This window comes from Kogia breviceps, chromosome 17, assembly GCF_026419965.1.
Source record: "Kogia breviceps isolate mKogBre1 chromosome 17, mKogBre1 haplotype 1, whole genome shotgun sequence".
Taxonomy (NCBI): domain Eukaryota; kingdom Metazoa; phylum Chordata; class Mammalia; order Artiodactyla; family Physeteridae; genus Kogia; species Kogia breviceps.
The window spans coordinates 76465677-76478395 of record NC_081326.1 but is presented as its reverse complement, the minus strand read 5'-3'; the positions used below and the strand labels follow the sequence as shown (position 1 = coordinate 76478395).

Below are 12719 nucleotides of genomic sequence, written 5' to 3'. Positions count from 1 at the left end.
CAATTTCAGTAGAAAATAAAGAAACATAATAAGAAACTACCCCAGCACAAACAACCAGGATTTCACACAAAACATTCTACAAAATCTTCAAACACCAGATTTTCCTAATGACACAGAGATTGTTTGAGAACATAAAAGAGAAGACTTCCAAATTCTTTTAACGAAGCCAGTATAATATTGATAACCAACCTAATAAAAATTGTAAAAAGAAAATTACAGACCAACATCTCTTAGATATGTCAGTGCAAAAATCTTAAAGAAATATTAACAAACATAATCCAACAGCACATTAAGAAAATAATACAGTATGACAAAGTAGGATATATTCCTAGGATTCAGTGATAGTTAAATATCAGGGAATTTGTTAATGTAATTCATCCTATTAATAGATATGAAAATAAATGTCATAGGAGTAAATCTATAGACTTTGAAGTAACTTTGAATAGATTAACTATTCTTTCTTAATTAAAAATATTCAAGAGAAATATAATCTCTTAAAGTTATCATCTTACAGGACTTCCCTGGTGGTCCAGTTGTTAAGAATCCGCCTTCCAATGCAGGGGACTTGGGTTCCATCCCTGGTCAGGGAACTAAGATCCCACATGCCACAAGTAAGACTCAACACAGCCAAAAATAAATAAATAAACAAAATAAAATGTAACTTTTTTAAAAAAAATAAATTTTATTTATTTATTTACTTTTGGCTGTTTTGCATCTTTATCGCTGTTCACAGGCTTTCTCTAATTGTGGTGAGCGGGGGCTACTCTTTGTTGCAGTGCACGGGCTTCTCATTGTGGTGGCTTTTCTTGTTGTGGAGCACGGGCTCCAGGCACACGGGCTTCAGTAGTTACAGCACGCAGGCTCAGTAGTTGTGGCTCGCGGGCTCAGTGGTTGTGGCTTGCAGGCTCTAGAGCACAGGCTCAGTAGTTGTGGTGCACGGGCTTAGTTGCTCCACAGCATGTGGGATCTTCCAGGACCAGGGCTCGAACCCGTGTCCCCTGCATTGGCAGGCGGATTCTCAACCACTGCGCCACCAGGGAAGCCCTGTAACATGTATTTTTTAAAAAAAAGTTATCATCTTACATTAGGAGAAAAATACCCATTATAAGAAAAGCATTCCCATCGTTATTTGAAATTCAGTCAGAAGTATTCACTGATAGTTAGAAAACAATAAACAATTAGAGGCTTTAGAATGGAAAAAGAAGTAAAACCAGGTCCATTTGTAGATGATACGGCAGTATGCCTGGAAATCCTAGAGAATAAAGAATAAAAGTAACAAATTTGGAAAACAGTAATGAATCAGGATGCAAAGTAAGCATATAAAATTCAGTAGCCATCAGAGGGCGTCCGAGATTTGCGAGGTTGAAGTAGACTGGCGGTCACATGCTCCCACTGGACCAAGAAGAAAAAAAGAGGCAGGTTGCAGGTGTTGTAAGTAAACGTGTTGGGGAGCTGAGAGGGACAAGGACCAATCGGACTGGCTTCCGGAGGTGGGGGAGTCCTCCGAGCTGAGCCGACGCTGCCAGCCTGCCCTGTCTTTTCTTCCTGGGGATTTGCCAACCGCCAGCGGGACTGTATCCACAAACCAGGGAGGAGGGGCGAGCAGGCTCAGCTCCGGGAAAGCGAAACCTACGAGAAACCAGAATGCGCGCGGAGTCCCGGATGCAGGCGGTGGTACCCGGGGCGGGGCGTCTATAAGGAAGAGTGACATCGCGGCAGTCCTGCGGCTCTCAGGAGCCAAGTTCCCACCCGAGGAAAGAGGCCTGCTCGAAACACACATTTGACCTTGCTCTGAAGAGCCTTGCCAGGGTCTAAAGCGGCCGCAGGAGTTGGGAGTGGGAGGCTTAAAAGCAGGGTGCAAAGACGTGAAGGGCATCTGCCACGCTGTCCAGGACCGGGAGACAGGCCTGCCGCGTCTCCACCGGAAGCCTGGGAGGAGAGGGACAGGAGGGTATGAGTTTCCTAAAACTGCGGTCCAGCCCAACCCAGCTCAACTTGTGATGGAGTTGACCTGGTGAATACCTCATGCACTTTGATCTGGTAAAAGAGGAAACGAGGGACCCGCTACTACAGAGGTATGCGTGGCCTCTGGCTCTTATTTATACAACGCCCCAAGGTGACCAATAGCAATAGGGGAGAAAAGCCGTAGACACAGACCAACGGATGATCCAGTGGATATGTTCAATAATATCAACATATCCAGTGGATATGTTCAATAATAGACTTTACAAACTGAGAGTTTTGACAGAGAATAGGACTTTATGAAACAAATCAAATAAATATTCTCTCTGTATTGGCCAGGATTCGCCAGAGAAGCAGAACCAATAGAATGTGTATAGAAACAAAAAGAGATTGATTTTAAGGGAGTAGCTGCTGGGCCAAAATCTTCAGGATGGGCTGTGCTGGGGTGGGGTGGGGGAAGAAGTCTTCCTGTATCCTTCTGGCTGGTCTAAGGATGAAATTGACATGAGACAGATTAACAGAAGAGAATCACTAACAACATGTCTACCTGGGAGAGACCCAGGAAAACTGAGTAACTCACCAAAGGGGCCACAGCCCTCACCTTAAATACCATCCTCAGCTAAAGACAAAACAGGTTGTTGAAGGTAGGGAGAGTCAGTTACGGCAGGTGACCAGGATTGTGACGCAGATTTAAGTCCTTGCCTTCTCCAGTGATTAGAGTTTCTAGAGATCTGGTCATCCCAAATGGAGATTTCCCTTATAAATGTAAATGTTTCTTACAAAAGGTCAACTCCTACTTGGTAGTCAGAACCCTTCCCGTGTCTGCTCTTTCTCAGAAAATAACCAGCTGAAAACAATGAATGTGCCAAAGAGACGTATTTTAGGGTGGCAAATTCTGCTCCCCTACAGCCAGAAGGCCGGAGAGCTGATGCTGCAGTCAAAGTCCAAAGACTGTTTGCTGCAGAATTCCCTCTTGCTTGGAGGAGGTCAGTCTCGTTCTAGTCAGGCCTTCAGCTGATTAGATGAGACCCACCCATATTATGGAGAGCAGTCTGCCTCACTCAAACGTCACCAATTTAAATAGCAATCTCATCCAAAAACATCCTCACAGAAACATCCAGAATAGTGTTTGACCACATATTGGAGTACTGTGGCCCAGCTGAGTTAACACATACGATTAACCATCGCATTCTGGAATTAGAAAATAAAATATCTGAAATTCAGAACTCGTTTGGATAAATTAGGAGCAGAAGACGATATGAACGTAGGTAGAGACAGGACAATATAAAATAGCCCAAGGGACGCTTAGAGAGAATAAAAAGAATAGAAAAAAATTAATCGGAGCATAAGCGCCTGTGAGACTCAGTCAAATGGTCTAACTTTACATGAGATTGGAGTACCACGGGGAAGAAAGGGGAAATAAATAAATACTTGAAGAGGTAACATTGTTCAAAATCCATGAAAGATAATTCACAGATCCATGGATCGCAGAAAACTCTAAGCAGGATAAATGCAAAGAATGTCATCCCAGCTAGTGACACTGCCATCAAAATGCTGAAAACCAAAAAACAATACTCTTAGCAACCAGGGGAAAGAGACACAGCAACAACAATTAAGAGGTAAAGCTGACTTTTCACAAAAAAGCCAGAAGAAAATGAAACTGTAGACAGTCATTTGGGAGTGGATGCCTGGCAAGGTCAGGCCCTTGCATTAGAAAAAGAGAAACGGGACTTCCTTAGTGGCACAGTGGTTAAGAATCCGCCCGCCAATGCAGGGGACAGGGGTTCGAGCCCTGGGCAGGGAAGATCCCACATGCCACAGAGCAACTAAGCCCGTGAGCCACAATTACTGAGCCTGTGCTCCGGAGCCCACGAGCCACAACTACTGAGCCCACGTGGCACAACTACTGAAGCCCACGCGCCTAGAGCCTGTGCTCTGCAACAAGGGAAGCCACTGCGATGAGAAGCCCACGCACCACGACGAAGGGTGGACCCCGCTCGCCGCAATTAGAGAAAGCCCATGTGCAGCAACGAAGACCCAACGCGGCCAAAAATAAATAAAATAAAATAAATTTATTTTTTAAAAAAGAAAAAAAGAAACCAAGTGTCAGGGCTGTACTACATTAAGCCAACTATGTTAGTTCTCATGTTAAATGTAAATGGACTTAACATTCCAAAGTAAAAGCAAAATTTTTTAGACTGGATACAAAATAACACTAAACTGGTTACAACTCTGACTTTAAAAATAGGACACAGAATAGCTGGAAAGAAAAAGAGTGGGAAAAACAGCATGCCGACAGTAATCCAAAGAAATCTTGTTTCACCCTACTAATGCCATATAAAGTATGCTTTAAGGCAAGAAATATTACTAAAAGATGTTTCATAGTGATAAAAAGTCAATATAAGACAAAGATATGTCAATCCTACCTCTGGATACAAGTAGTAACAGCTTCAAGATGTTTACGCAAGATACGGCAGAAGTGAAAGTTGAGGCAAATGTGCAGTGACACAAATATTTTACCCTAAATCCTTTAAGTAACTGATAGTGCTGCAGGAGGGGGGACCCCTCCCAGGGCCCGAGAACGGGCTCTCGTCTAACGCACAGAAAGGAACTGTCCAAGGAGACACACGGGCTGACAGAGCAAGAGACTTTATTGGGAAGGGGCGCCGGGCGGAGAGCAGCGGGGTAAGGGACCCCAGGAGGACCGCCCTGCCACTTGGCTCGCAGTCTCGGGTTTTATGGTGATGGGGTTACCTTCTGGGTTGTCTCTGGCCAATTATCCTACTTGTGCCCACATTTGGTCTGACTCAGGGCCCTTCCTGGTGGTGCATGCATCTCTGAGTTACGATGGATTCCAGTCGGAGGGTTTCGGGGAGGTCGGCAGGACGTTTTGTGGGCTGGCGTCTCCTCCCTCCTTTCGGCCCCTCCCAAATTCTCCTGGTTAGTTTTCTGCGGGGCATCGTGTTCCTTATCAGGACTTCCTTTTGTGTGATAGCTCGCGCAAGTGGTTATTATCACGCCAGGCCACGGCGGGCAGTTTTGGTCAATGGTTCCCTAACAATAGAACGAACGAGCAGACAAGAACGTCACTTAGAATACATACATTTGCACAAGATTGCAAAGAATTAACATAATGGACATACATGGAACATCATACCAAACAAGTGAATCCATATTTAAGTGCGTGTAGAACACTTACCAAATATGTCATATGCTCAATCGTGCAGTTAATCTAGGAAAACAAAATATATGAAAGTTGGAGAGGAAGAAATCCAAACGAGAATGGCTAGTATCACAAGTACTGAAAATACCGAGAGCTGTGCAGGATGCGGAGCCGCTGGAGAGCTTCCACTTTACCAGGCTCAGCATAAACTGGCACAATCTGCTAAGGTTCCTGGGGATGCAAAACGTTGCTGCCACGTCAGCAGCCAAAGGGTGTTGCAGCCATCAGCCACCACCGCCCCCCACCCCAAGGTGAGCCCTGAGGGAACGCAGGACGGAGGCGAGGAGCATGCCCACTGCGCTGCCACAGCCGCTGTGCAACCCGAGGGGACTTATGATGGGGAAGAACGGGATACTGGTCCCAGAAGCTGAGATGCCTATCAAAGGAATGATCTCAATGAGTCCACGCTCTTACATCTTCCATTCACGGAAAAGCGCTACATTCCTTAACTTGAGATGTCTGGTTTTCTTTAATTAACAGTAGTCTTTTGGGAATTCCCTGGTGGTCCAGTGGTTAGGAGTCTGGCTTCCACTGCAGGGGACACGGGTTTGAAGATCCTGCATGCTGTGCGGTGTGGCCAAAAGTAAATAAATAAATAAAACCGGCCCTTCAGACAAAACAAACAAACAGAAAACTCCAATAGTCTTCTGATGCTCCGACTACCTGGTCTTTTCTCGCAAAACTTCTATATATCCTCACTCCTCCCTGACCTCTTTGGAGCAGAAACTCAGAGCTATTCTGAGAGGACGCCTCCCAGGCTTGAAGTCCTCAGAAAGGCCGCCAAATAAAACATGATTCTCAACTCTTCGGTTGTGCTTTTTTTTTTTTTTTTTTTTTCAGTCGACATTAAACATACACATACCCTGTGACCCAGCATTTCCACTCCCAGGTACAAACTCAGGAGAAAGAAGTTCACCAAGATAAATGCCCACAAATGCTTAAGAGCTGTATTATTCGTGAGCATGAAACCTGTCAACAACCTTAACGCCCATTAAGGGCAGAATAAATACATAAATGCTGGCATGGGCGCACAATAGAATACTACATGGAAATGAAAAAGAATCCTCTCCTGCTACACTCAGCGACACAGGAATCTCACCAACAGAGTGATGAGTCTAAAAACAGCAGAGTTCATTTCCTGGCAGCTCCACAGCAGCAGAGAGCCTGTGCTGCTGGGGGGACTTCAGAGGACTCGTGAGGCCACCAAAGAGAGCTCCCTTCTGAGTCACGGAAAGTCGATTGATCACGAACTTTAACTGTATCCGTACAGTCCCTTCCCTTTTGCACTTTCTATGGTGAATACGAGTTACAGGTCTCACTCACACTCACAGCAAGATTTCAGAGAGGAGACACAGAGGTCAAGAAAGTAAAGGGAGGGTTTATGCAGCGACAGCGCGCTCTCAGTGCGAGAGTGGGCGGACTCACGTGAGTAGCTGTGCTGCGTTTCTTTGGCAAGCTGGTCACGTGGGGGTGAGAAGTGAAGGGGAGGAGTATTCATTGGGGAGGGAGGGGTTTGGGGTCGTAGTCCCCGATTCCTTCCCAGCTCCACCTTCCCGAGAGGCGGAGGCATTTTTTCTTTATTTAGCCTTGATCATAAGTGTCCTGGCTTCCTGCCCGATGGGTATTTCTTATCTGCGAGGCTAATTGTATTGTAATCAGAGTATAATGAGCAAAAGGTTACTTTCGGACTCTGGAGATTCCAGCCTCTTCTCTTCTTTCTTTGTCTGTCTCCAGGGCACTTGTCACCCCAAAATGTGTGGTTTCCTGTCAGTCCAGAGGTTCCTGGTTTTCTCTGTCTGTCCAAGGGCCACCGTTGTTTACAGGATGTATGGTTTCCTGCGATCTGGCCCGTGCCCCCCTTCCTCTGCTCGCATCTAGCTACCTGCCTGCTGTAACACCATGACCCACTACGCGCTTCGTACATGTAGATCTGGATTGTGTAAACTGTCAATAATACACCATCTGGCGTATAACCCTTTGTCTCAGAAACATGTCACCTTGCTTTGACCTTTGGCGGGTGGAAGAGCCCCCAGGGTTTTCTGAAAGACTGTCTCCCGGCTTCAAAGCCTCAGGTTGGCGCCACTACAAATTCGCTTTTCTTAGAATGACTACTGATTAATTTTTCGTGGCTAGGAGGATCCTCGGGGGCGGAGGCGGGGCTGGGGGCTTGCCCTCACATTGTGGCTCGGGTCGCCCCTGTCCTTCCCTGGCCTGTCCACCCTCCTGGGGACCACAGCGTCCCTCCCACAGGGACCATGGCTCTCACCAGGCCCCGGGGGGAGGAGGGCTGGGGCCTGAGGACGAGTAGACAACTGAGGAAACCGAGTCACAAATCTGAGATGCCGCTGGAGGGAGAGTGAGGCCGCCTTCCCAGGGGAGCTCAGGCGCCAGCAAGTGAGGGGACTCACAGCAGGGGGCTCAGCAAGGAGAGCCTCGGGGTGCAGGACGCTGTGGTCCCGTTGGGACTGGCCAGGAGCTGGGAGCTCCTCCATCCCCTTCTCTGACAGGCGCTCTTGGTGATCCTGGGGGAAGGGACGCAAATTACAAGGACCTGCAGGAGAGGCCGGGGTCACTGAGAGCCCGAGGTTTCGGGGTCTGAGCCTCACCGGCTCCAGACCCCAGGCTATGAGGGTGTCAGGCCCAGTGCAGCAGAAGCTGTGGGGAACCGGGAGGGGGCCGGGGACGGAGTGGTGGGTGAACGGGTGTCTGTGACACCCTCAGGATGGCAAGGCTCTGCTCACTCCTCCGGGCAGAACCGGCCAGGGGCGCCCACGAGCGGCCAAGAGCTGCCTCCCTGCCCCCAGCCCCACCCCAGGCATTAATGTGAGGAGGGAGCCAGACGCCCCTGGGTTCAGTAGGGTGAGAGCCACTGGAACCCCCCCTTCCAGGCTCTGAGCCCCTCTCCTGCCCACCCCCAGCCCAGGCCTGGGGTGCTATCAGTGTCCCAAGTCCTGACCCTGGGACCTAGTGTGTGTGGGGGGGTGGGGGGTGCGGGGTGGACGGGGCATCTTGTGAAAGCTGGGCCTGGGGGGCAGGGCTCAGGGACATCTTCTGGCTAATCCCAGACTCAGGTGAGCCGGGAGCAGGTGCCTGATCCTCTGGCTGCCTGTGTCCCCATAGGCTTCTCCAGTTCCCTGGGGAGGTCCTCAGGCTGGGGGAGCTGTCAGCAGGGGGGCTGTCAGCAGAGCAGCTGAGGGTTGGGGGAGGGGCAAAGGGCGTGGTCCTGGGGGAGGGACGGGGGCTGGGGACCCTCAGCCTGGCGTCCCCTCTAGCCCTCGGGAGGAGGCCAGCTATTAGAAGAGGTGGGCTTTCCTTCACTATTACAGTGAAGCCCGGCGGGCTGTTCCAGGACAGTCTTCCTCGGCAAAAGCGGGATGGACAGACTGACTGAAGGCTGGGAAGCTTAGTGTGACCTGTAGGAAGACGGACCCCTCAACGGGTGGGGCTGGGGGGCGTGGTGGGGAGGCCCCGCCCAGCCTGGGCCCGCCCCGTCGGGCCCGCGGAGAGCCCCGCCCTGCTCTGCCCCGGAGGCTAAACGGAAGGGCTGAGGGCTGAGGGCGGACGCCCCCTCGAGCGGCCTCGGCGCCCCCGTCGGCGTGTGCAGCTCGCGGCCGCCAGGGGGCGGCGCCTCGCCGGCTAACTCGGTCTCCAAGTCCCAGCAGCTCGGGCACCTAGAGGACCCCTCCTCCTGCACTTTCCACTCCACCTTAAATGCTTTCCTTCCCAGGGCTTCATCGTGTCACTCAGATTTCTCCAGGGAGCCGTCCTCCCAGAATGCACCCTCTGCTGAGGTTATTAACCCTCCATTCAAGGGGTCCCACAAAGCACCCGTGAGTGGGGCTCAGAGAGGGGAGGTCCAGCTGTGCTGTGGCTCCGTCACCAGCCCTGGGGATGGTCTGGTGCCCGCAACTCCCCCCACGCCGACCCCGACCCGGCAACGGCACCAGACCGAGGGGAGCCAGGCAGGGGACCAGAGGAACTCTGAAAGCTCCGGCAGGGGAAACCCAGGCCGAGCCGTGAGGTAGCCTTTGCGAGGGGCCCCCGCCAGCAGGTTGGGTCCTGGGTCACAGGAGGGCAGGAGCAGAGCAATGAAGGTGATGCTAAGGACTGGGGAGGAGGGGGCGCAGGGCCCTCCCGGGCCTGGGCCATGGGCATCACAGGAGTGTTGTGGGAGAGGGCAGACCCTGGGCAGGACCCCCCTCGTCCCGGAGGCCAGCTGGGTCAGGCGGCCGACCGGGAAGCCTGGGAGGGGCAGGCGAGGGGGCAGGGGCCGGACCGGACGGCGCTGAATTTGCCTACAGAGAAATGGCAGGCATCACTCCGGCCCCTGGGCACTGAGACTAGAGAGCCCAGACTCCCGGCCGCAGTGTGCCCGGGGCCAGACAGTGCCGTGCCTGGCACCTCCCTGCAGCCCGGGCAGATGCCAGGGGGAGGAGTCCGGGCAGAGTCCGAGAAAAGCTTTCCTTTCCCCTCCCCTCTGCCGTCTTCGTTCCCCTTCCTGCCCTCTCCTGGGGTTTCCCCTCCCCGCCCTCCCTCAGGCTGTAGGAAATGGAAACTCAGAGCCCTGGGCTCCTCCCCCGTCCAGCCCCACCCAGCCTCCCTCTGCTCCTGCACAGCCTGTGCCTTCCAGCCCAGCCCACCCCACCCCCGCCCCAGGGAGGGAGGCGCAGCCGAACCAGGAGGACCACATGCCGCTCCCAGGAGGTCCAGCTGCCTCCGAACCCAGCCCTCAAGGGACTTTGCCTTCCAACCCGGAGCAGAGGAAATGCTGGGCACCCCCAGGGTCATAGACCCAGTAGGATAAGTGGCTTCAACCCTCTGAGGCCTGGTTTTCACTTCTGAAACCTGGAGGTAACCACATCCATCGCTCACTGTAGTTGTGGGAAGAGTGTAACAGATCCGTATCACCTGCAGAATAGTCAGCACACGGAGATGGAAGCTGAGGTTAGCATTAGTGGGAACAGAGCATTTGTTACATACCTGTCCTGCCACTGCCTCCCCGCCCCCTGGCTCCCAGTGTCCCCAGAGTCAAACCCAGACTCCCAACTGCGGCGGTCAAGTCCACCTTTGCATCTTCCTCCGGCCTGGCCCCGCTGAAACGACGGAACGCGTTTTGGGACTCGGGAGAGCATAGGTTCTTCAGTGCAGAAAGAATTCAGCGAGAGGCAGTGACAGGTAAGGAAGAGGTTTATTAGTACAGGGCGCTTGTGAGCGATGCAAGCGGGCAGGCAAGGGAGTGCCGTGATGAAAGCTGGGTGGGCTACGTTTTTATAATGTAGAAAAAGTGAGGGGAAGAAGACCACCGTCTTCCTCATTCTTGAGTAGACGTCAAACTTCCATCATCAGCTCCTCCTCGACGTCAGGCAGGGAAGTTTTCTTGTCCCTACATGGTCAAACCAGGACTGTCATGGTGCTATGGAAATGGGCAAAAAGGTGGTAACATATACTAAAACGCGGTAAATCATCTCAGGTTTCAGTAGGACGTCACCTCTCCCTATGTTTTTGTTTTTAGTGTGCGCAGAGGAGCATGTTCTAGGAAACATTACCTTACTGACCTCACTGGGCAGGATGTTGGTCTTGCTCCACCATTGTTTGGGGGCACGTCTTGTGCTTCTGTTGTATGGTTTTGTTGCTAGGCAAGCCTGCTTTCTGGCGTGATCGTTAACTTACAGGGTCTTCCATACTTTTTTCTTTACTTGTGACCCCTTAGTGGGAGTAACTATTTAATCGCCTACGTTGTCCCTTCACTTTGTCCCTATCACCACCACTGCTCCACCCTGCTGGCCTCAGTCCTTTCAGCAAAGTTGCTTGTGATTTGTTTTCGCGTGAACAACACAGCGGATGCATCCTATGTGGGGACCGTCAACAATAAACAAAGCCAACAAAATGCACAACGTGAAAGCAGTTGTTACCTGAAAACCGGGCTCACCTCTTGGTAGGTGTGGAGCCAAAAGCCACAACGGTGCCAAAGAACAGGAGAAGGATGTATTACGGGCAGCAAGTCAGGAGAACAGCAGGGATCTCAGCCAAAGCAGAGTCTCCCCGACAGCGACACTGGGGAAGTTTTAAGCTAAGGGTACACGCGTGTTCGTGAGTGGGTTTTAAGCTAAGGGTACACGCGTGTTTATGAGGGGTTTGCACAGAGGGTTATTCAGTATAGAATTGGGGCAAAGGTTGACAGAGTCCAGGCTTGGGTTGACTGAAGCCAGAAGGGACATCCTCCTCCTCCACCCACCACCCGGGTGGGGGCCTTAGTTCCTTACAGAGCTCAAAGATGTATCGTGTATCTCCCTTGAGGAGGAACTAGTACTCTGCTTCACCACTGCGCTCTTGTCTGACTGCTTTCCCTCCGCTCCTGTATTCTGTTGTTCCCTTAAGATCACTGACCCCCGGAGACCTGGTCAAGGGCAAGCACTGTGGCCAGGCTTAGGTCACAAAATGGCTTAGGCCAAAATGGCTCCTCTTTATGTCAAGAAAGCCATTCCCGGTTCTCTTTCTCTGGGGACCCCCTAACCTATCTGCTTACACAGTTTCAGTTTTTTTTTTGCGGGGACTTTACTGAGAACTCTAGCCTGGAAGACAGCCTCTCAGTAGCTCCGGAGAGGTAGGGGAGCCAAGATATATATGAATTTTTTGATTGGGAAATACAGGGGGTCAAGCATACATCTTGGTAAAAGGTTACTATGAATCGCAAAAGACAGACATTTCAAGTTAATGATTTTAGTGCTTTCTACGTATGGGAAGATGCAAGAATTGGGGGTCATTGAAATTCTCCCTTAGACCCACATCTTAACCAGGGGCCCACATCCAAAACACCGCACGCTTCCTCCCGTTTTCCCCTGTCGTGAATTCGCGTCAGGGCACGCTGCTGCTGGGCGACTGCGGTGGGTCACAGTTTAATCCTCGTGGAACTGGAACGGTGGGCGGCATTTTTGTTGTTTTTGGGTTTTTTTGGCTGCACCGCACAGCAGACTAGAGACTGAACCCGTGCCCCCTGCAGTGGAAGCGCCGAGTCCTCACCACCGGACTGCCAGGGACGTCCCTGCAACATTCTGTTTAGAGGACTCTGAACTTCAGGGGTAACCAGCATTCCTGGGGGACATTCTGATTTCATCCCCTTGAATTCTTTTTCTTGCTTTGGTTTTTAACGCTGGTCTGATCCACTCAAGTGAATCTCAACATTTCTACCATTTCTACCACCCTGTGAATTTCAACCCGACTGCTGTGCTGTGCTTCTGGACCCTTCCACAAGATGTTGGCTGAGCCTCGGTCTCCTTCCCCTCGTCGTCCTGATTTCCCGGGGCGGACCGCTCCTCCCGTCCCTCCCTTGAGTTCTATCACCACATTGGCGCTCAACCCCAAGTGCTGGCTGGCACCCCCCTTGGTGGCAGTGACGCCGAGGATGGCTGCATCCATGTGTCACAGGGCCCATTCTGTGCAGAGCTGCTCACCTGCTCCTGTGGCCCGGGCCCGGGATGAGGGCCACAGCCCGAGCCCTCGCAGGGACCACTGCCCCGCCCTGCTGCACAGCGAT

General features: G+C 51.5%; 1 protein-coding gene across 1 annotated transcript in view; it reads left to right on the top strand.

Moving 5' to 3' along the window:
* JRK (Jrk helix-turn-helix protein) overlaps positions 1-12719 on the top strand; it is a 222333-nt gene that overhangs the window by 76454 nt on the left and 133160 nt on the right. The window lies entirely within an intron of this gene.